Source organism: Monopterus albus, unplaced genomic scaffold, assembly GCF_001952655.1.
Source record: "Monopterus albus unplaced genomic scaffold, M_albus_1.0 scaffold61.1, whole genome shotgun sequence".
NCBI classification, from domain to species: Eukaryota; Metazoa; Chordata; class Actinopteri; order Synbranchiformes; family Synbranchidae; genus Monopterus; species Monopterus albus.
Window position 1 is genome coordinate 1,308,217 of NW_018127941.1, and position 8,449 is coordinate 1,316,665.

An 8,449-nucleotide genomic window follows, 5' to 3' on the forward strand; every position below is an offset into this window, starting at 1 on the left:
AAAGAAGTGGTTATCATTATCTAATATAGAATGGTTAACTGCCATAACGAAAGACAAAACAGACCACTATTGTGAAATTTGGCTGCCATTTATGAATTTATCTGCAGTTGGATAAAATTTTATCTTTGACATTCTATTCTTTTTTCATCCTTTAGTGATTTTTTTTCATGAACAAGAAAATGTAATGAAATCAGTCCAAATGAAATGATGACCAGAAAGCCTGAGAAAATCAATACAAGGTTTTCCATTACCCTCCTGACAAGCCTCAGCTATTGCTAAATGAAAATCATAATATGGAATTATTTCATGGACATGTAGCTGAATGTTGTTCTTTGGATGCTACTCTGTAAGAAACCACAGGCTTTTTACTTCAGCTCCAAATTCAGAAACACATAGAATTTGACAGATTTTACAGTAACATGGATAAGATAAGAAGAAGTGTCACTCTCTGTCTATCATCACTGTGAAATACAAAAGCAGGAGCAGAGAATAACTCAAGTATTACTTTGCACTGATTCTGCCATTATTTGAAAGTGCTTGGGAGACAGAAGCACTCTGGTGACCTCTGAGAAGTTATTTTTGTACGTCTCCCCCACTTAAACCTGAGGCCTGAATTCCAACATAGCACATTGTCACTGATCACATGAATGGAAGAGTGTCATCCTTGGCCTAAGGCCACAAGTCAAACAGCACATGACTACTACTTGTGAATTCACATAGGCAAGCAGACACGCCAGTGCAAACACACACACACACGTGTGTTTTCAGCTTCTGGTCCCCGCAAGGAAGGCAATGTCCCCACAATGTCAGTGTGTTCAGAGGTTTCAGTCCCCACATTGTGAGTAATACCAAGGGCACACATATACGCACACAGAATTTGCCAGATACCTGTGTATATTTTAAGGAGGGAGTGGTGTCGATGCCAGGGTTGTTGCTGTTGTGTAGAAGTCTAAAAGCAGTTTGCTTGCGTTATACATTTGGCTTAGAGACAGACAAACCAAAGAGTTGGCCAGGACAAGTACATAACATCATGAAGATTATTTCCATGTGATAATCAGAGGTTTGTAGAACCAGTTTGGATGAAAACGTTTTTAATTTAGTACTACCTGAGCATGCTCCAGGAAATACTGTAACCTGAGGCAAATAGGGTACATTAATGTTTAAATACACTCTGTGACTAGAGTGGCGCACGTAGCAGTGGAACTGAATAGTCTGGTGTCTTGTGTCCACAGTAGTCATGTCTATAATTCAAGACCAAGTGGTGCTTGTCAACAATCACGTTAAGATGAAATCCACAATAATGTGTGCATTGGCTTTAGGTAAATGAATGTATGTTTCATAGTTTAAACATTTACACGTAGTATGGCTTCCTAAACTGTTTCAATAACAAATGATATCCTTACAAATCTGAAACATGATCATAAGAGCACAATATTTTGATGTTGAGATTCTCAATCACTAGTTGTTCAACTTGAATTATTGAAAGACAAATGCAAAACATGAGAAAAGCTATACCATAACTCATTGTGTATAATCTATGAACTAGGGAAAACAACAAACAGTATGTCAAACTATTGCCAACATCCCCACCCCAAAAGTCAGTAGTTTCTATATTTTTAAAGATTTGTGTTCAACCTTTTTTGTTTTAAACACTCAAGATGTGTTGATATTTGAGTTGATTATTGAAAGAATTGATAAAATATACTTTATTACTCTATTTATTTGAACTGGCTGTCCTGTACTTGGTACTCAAGGAGCACAGTGGACAAGACAAGAGGCTTATGAACAAACAAACAAAAGTCTTAAAACTTATGGGCTGGCCCAGCCTAGAGCAGTCTCATATGATTCCTGAAAGTAAACACGTTTCACTGTCATGAGTTAGCATGTTTTTCTGGCTTGAAGCAAGTTCCCAACAACAAGGACTACTGTTTGTGACTATGACTATAAATTAGAGTGAGATCAATGGGTCCTTCTGCAGCATTCACTCTATATGTTTATGTGTGTGTATGTGTTTTAGGAGCTTAGGCTAAAAGTACTGACTGCATATACTAGTGTGATAAATCAATGGCAGTATGTCCTAGAGAGATGGTGTTTTAATCTGAATATGATCCCACCATTAAACAAAACACATGGGAAACACACATAAACCCCTCAGAGAAAAAGCTTGAAATGGGACACTGGTCTTGAGGACACACTGTGGCCAGAGACAAATCTATTTTACAGCATATCTGTCTAAACCCCAGACTACTCCTGGACCTGCTCTCCCAGAGGAGCAGAGGATGGAGGCCGCACAGATGGCAACAAGGCATCCAGTTTCATGAAGGAGACTGATGTTACATATCAAACAAACCAAAGAGATTGCTAATCTAATTGTCTCACACTCACACGTGCAGCCAAATATATCAAAATCAGATTCCCTCTCACTCTTGCAAAGTAAAATATGACACAATCAAATTTCCCCCAATCTCTTTCAGGACTTATCATCTAGCAAGGTCTCACTGAGTCTTTCCATATTGTTAGAGATCTTTAGTTGTCATTCTAAATCAAATTGGTGTCAGCTTGATTCTCAAAGCATTTAGTCGGCACACCACGTTACTGGATTGTGCCTTGTTTACAATGTATATACTATTCAGCCTTCCATTAGCAGATCATTAAATGAATTGTTCATGAATAAAAAAAGGCAGAATATGATTTGTTACATATGTCTGTGTGCAGTTTTTGTGTTCAAGGTTTGTATGACTTTTCTCCATTTCATACATTTTGACTGAGACAAAACACTGCAGGGCTAAATGTGCCAAGAGTGTACTGGCAGCATACCAAATCACTTCATAAACAAGTGTTGACACAGTAATATGTGTCTTTGCATTGCCCTCCTCTCCATTCAGTAAGTTCCTTATCTATTTTCATCTTCATATTAACAAATTTTCTTAGGCCTGAGTGTTGATTTTCTTAGTGTTAACTGCAAGTATGTGTGAATATGTGTCTCTATAGCTCTACAATTTTAGGCATGCTAGTGAAATGGCTATGGGAATAGTGATGTCAGGCTGCTGGTTGGTCCACCACTTTGGTCCAGACTGAAATATGAGATTGCCATGTAATTTTGCACAGGTACTCCTGATTTCACTGAAGGTTGAAGTTTTCACTTATTCCATGAACATTTACTAGACAAAACAGTATAAAATTGTACAGGCATTCATATCACCAAATATCAGGAAAGCAAATTAGCTTCCCATCATCAGCCTCAGCTGAACCTTATTACTTTTAGCATTTGCTAAAAGTAATAATTAGCATTATCAAAATGCATGCTAAAATAAGGTGATGAACATGTTATAAAGGGCTTCCAGAAGAAACCTCATTCAAAATCCCACTGACATTTTTAACACTAATAACTTAAAATATAGCTTTGTGTAAGGTAATTATAAAAAAATTGATTATTGTTTATTTTTTTTAGTGGCCTCTAACAAACATCATTTTCAATGAGGCCTCAACCTTTGCAGGCTAAATGTCACAGCTCAACAACAGGTGAGCTATGACTGTAGCAAGACAGAGAGGAGCAGACACTGTAAAAGGGCTCGAACCAGCAGAGATTACAAGCAACAAAACTGGATTCCCCATGCTGGAGAATTTCATCAAAACTGTAGTAGTTTTTAGTGTTCATAGTTGGTTAACTGTTTGAATTTGTTAAAATGAGGGAGTATTTGGATTTTTAGTTGTACTGGAGTTGATCTGTGTCACATTATGGAAAGTAATTTCCAGAAACACGCTGCACAAAGAAATGTTAAATTAGAGATTGTAATGAGCTTTTAGCCCAGATGGGCCATTATGACTTCAGCTCTTTATAAACATTATACCAGCTTAACATTATCATTGTGACCATATTAGCATGTTGACACTAGCATAACCTTCACTGTGCTACTACTTAGAAATACTAACATTATTTTTCAGTCTGTTTTGTTTTGCTGTTAAGTCTGAAAGAGTTACATTTTCTTTGAACTAAAGCTGGCTTTTAAACTTGTAAATGAAAGGAGAAAATAAATTTGTATCTGATACATTACTCTGGTATAAATTTCCATAGATACAAGAGTTTCCACTTGTTTCATTGGTGTATTTTAACCATATTTTGCATAACTGTTTCTCATTAAGTAAAGTCCACTGAATAGCACATTTGTTATCAATATGAGGGGATCTTTCCTCCACCCCACGCATCACAAAGGACTTCATTTTCCTCTGGAGCTGTATACTATGGAGCCATTTTAAGCACGGTTGTTTCTTCTCAAATAAGAATAAAACTTAAAAAATGTTATTAAATAGTTAGTAAAACTGTGGTCTTTTGTGAAAAGTACACGTTCCATTTGCAAGACCCTGCTGACAGATTACAGTTCAACTCTGACTTTCCCAGTTATAGCACCGAACTCTCAATGTTAGGATTCTTTTCATTCTTTTCAAGTGCAAATGTTTATCATGAAAAAGTTTTAAACATGGATCTAACAGTTCAGGCAGTTTCTGCAGCAAGAAAACAAGCATGCAAACCTTCAACTCCTTAGCAGGCAGATATGTTTACCAGTAGCCTCAAGCACAGTTCTATCAGTACTTTTCCATGCAGTGCAAGCTCCTTTGCAAGCTCCACTTGAGGCTACAGCTGCAGTTTGGAATAGATATTGAACCTGCTTTGTACTAACACAGGTCTGCCTTAAGGGTTCAACAGTTTGAGCAAATGGGGAAAAAAAGAAAACCAGTAAAACAAGAATGTATAACTATAACAAATCAGGGGAAAGTTGTTGATGCAACCCAATTTCAAAGCTGCATCGTCAAACAGAAATTTGTCCTGCTAACATGATGTAATTTATTTCTTTATGGCTGTATTTAAAGTTTCAGTTAAACAGCATGTTAACAAATGATTTATCAAATTAAAGCTCTGGTAAGGCTAGCCTTATGAGATGTTTACAATTAATTGCAGATCTGAGACCAGATGTATCTGCAGTTTTCTAATGCCATGCAACTTTGGAGGTTTAGGGTTAGAGCTAAGGATGGCATGTTTGGATTCTGAAGATCCACCCACATCTGCAGGCTTAAAACATCAATTACACTTGTGCAACATCCTGTTGATCTTCCTCTTCACCCACTTTATCTCCTGCTCTTAAGGCTCAAAGCATTATCTAGATGCTGCCTCCCTCTACTGGGACTTAAAGGTAATGACAAGACATTCTCATTGTCAGTGTCAGCAAATACTGTGGAGTTTTCTTTGACATTTTCACATGGTTAAGTACACAAAAGGCTACCAAACTACTAATACTCAGAGAACTGTTATGTTTTAATAGTTGTTGGCAGTCTGCAGGTAAAGTAGCTGAGAGCCTTGAGTTGAGATTGCCAGTCTTTTATATTGCATTAATTGGAGTAGGAACACTCACTCTGCGTACTGCACAGTCAAATAATATTAATATGTAATAGACCATGACATTTTGTGTCATAACATTTGTTGGATTTTACCCAAATTCTTTTATTGAAAGCACAAGAAGTGAAGACAGGAGAGGACTGTTTAAAATCAACAGGAAGTTTAGTCAAAGTCTGGGCACAAGTGAAGCCATACAGCGCTGGGATCAGAGCAACAGAGCTCCTGCAAAAAATCCGTTCTCTGAGGCATGAGTTACATGTTTACATTGAATTTATCTCCTTGGGCTAGGCCCGCCCTAGAGAGAGGTACAACATTTCACACTTCGTAATCCTATTGGCCATTTGGTGTGAGTAGGTCAACCCCTACCTGTGCCTGCCTGCTTGCTGAAATATGATCTAACCCAGGAGTGTATTTCTTGATCCATGGACACTGAACAATGGGTGGTCTGGGCTGCAGGCCCCCCTGTGTGTGTGATGCTAATAAGTATGCTAAACTGGCCAGGTGGTCATCTCAGGTTGTAGGCCCCCTGCCTCTGCAGGACACCCCATGACAAAGCAGAACTTGGGATATGCTAAGCGGGTCTAGGTGAAGGTGCAAAACAGGCCAACAGGTCTTTGTTAAAATGTAAAATAGGCTGTCTGGTTACCTGAAGGTACATACACAATGTCTACACAGAAGTTAAATCAGGCAGTTTCTACTTCAGTATCACTTGACTCTCATCCATACAATTGTAAGATATATAAGCAAGGAAAATAAATGTATTAAAAGTAACCAAAGCTCAGTAGTTCTGGACAATCATCAATACAGCTGTAATATATATAAGCAAGGAAAATAAAGGTATGAAAGGTAACTAAAAGAAAATGAAGAACTGAAAAGTAACTAAAGGAAACTAGAGTTATGAAAAGTAACTCAAGGGAACTAAAGGTATGAAAAGTAACTAAAGCTTATAAAGTAACTAGAGCCTACAAGAATCAAATCGTACACATTTGTGGTGATGGAAAGTAACGAAATGCATTTACTCAAGTACTAAACTTAAGTGCAGTTTTGAAATACCTGATTATATCCATTTTTGCTGCTTTATACTTCTATTACAGTAGATTTGAGAAGTATTGTAATTTTTACTTCACCACATGTAATTACTTTTCAGATGAAAAAATGGGGGAAAACACAAGCAAGATAACTGAACCCTAAAATAGGATAATACAGCAAACTGAACTGCACAGTACCTCAAACATAATCCGAGACACAAATGGGGAACATATATATGGGTTGGCCAAACCAGTAACACACAGGGAATGAACAAAGACACTAACAAAATAATCTACCAATAAACACTAAATAGGCAGTTTTCTTAAAAGTAAAAACCAGCATAGCATGACAAACAAAGTTTTAATATGAGCTACAACAAATGAACAATATATTTTTCCATAAAGTCGCCCCTCTCCTGTTTTGGGCATTTGGTGCAGTCCAGGCCTAGTGGGAGGTATTTAAGCCTGCTGCCTCCTCACTGGGATGTCATCAGTGTATTCTGTATGTACGGAGGGAAACTCTGTGTGTGCCCTCTAGGGTCAGATGGGGATCATTATTAGTTATTTTGTAAATCGGAGATTAGCTAACAAACAGACAATGTGGAAAATTATTTCGATGAGACATTTTATGTCTGTCATTTATTGTTTGGGATTAAAGTTATAAACTGTACATTTACTTTGACCTGTAAAGAGAGACGGTGTTCTCGAGGGTTTTTGTTTTTGAGATATCCGAAGTAATCCCGTGTTGGTAATTCACATTTCTTTTAGCGAGCCCCGCACATAGCTGAAAATTGCACCTGTCCTGGTGAAAGCGTCTGGTCATGGTTAGAGGATCGTCAGTGGATGTATGCGCAGCAAAATGGTGTTAATGTGTCTCCGGTTCCGTGAAATCGTCAAGTGAAAGAAACTTGCAAAACAAACACTGTTAACTCTTAACGTTTAACTGTTGGCTGAGGTAACATCGCTTATGGCGCAGCAAGAAAAAAACAAAGTGAGATACCATCTTAGATGAAAGTGGAGTGAGGAAAGATAAAGTGAATTGGTATCTTCCAGCTTCTGACTGACTGAACACACCTGAGCCAGGTAATCAGCAGCAGGTCAGGCAGGGACAGTTAGAAAACAAGCAGGACAGTGGCCCTTAAGGACTGGAATTGGCCACCCCTGATCTATTGCAAGTCTTATTCTTGTGGGTAAAATTGTGCAATACAATTAGCTTTTTGGCCTTTCCCCCTTTCCATATCCATATAGACATGCCATTCCTTTTCTATTACTGCTGTTATTTGGTGTGTAATACAAAAAAATCATAGACCATGAAATAATGTTTTTACATTATAAAACATTTATTGAAATATAAATCATCTGATTGTACATGATGTAAAATAATGACACATAGTAGTAAATTATATCAGGGCCAGTTACCTATAATTACAGATACTATACCGTCAACAACACATTGCTCATGTGTAGCACAAACATTCACATTCACACTGCTTTAAACAGCTAAAGCTAAAGCAAGACTTTTCTCTGTTTCAGTTCAGCTTGCCTAACTAGTCAGCAACATCCAAAACATAATGGAAAAACAGGAAAGTGCAACTGATTGCAGATTATATCACAGTCAACAGTAGCTGGGAGATACAGATGATTACTAAGAGTCTAAGAATAATTGATGTATGACATCAGAGCAACTTAGATCTCAAGTTCATCTAGTGTCTTAAAATGACTAGAACCTGTTAAAGGACTTCAACAGATAAAATGTGAGACACGAGGGCATAGTCTGCTAGTAAAACACTGCTTTTGGATATAGCTAAAAACTTCTGGGCCACACTAGCATGTTTACTGTCATTATGAGGTGACTTTTTCTTTTGCCTCTTGTATTTTATGCCTCCCTTACGTGTGTTTTACAGGACAAATATGGGAAAATAAAAATATTTCCCATGCAACTTTCTAAAACAGACACTGTGAAATTCTGTATGTGATCCATTTCACTGAATACAAGAACATTTTTTTGTTCTAATGTATCATCAACAGG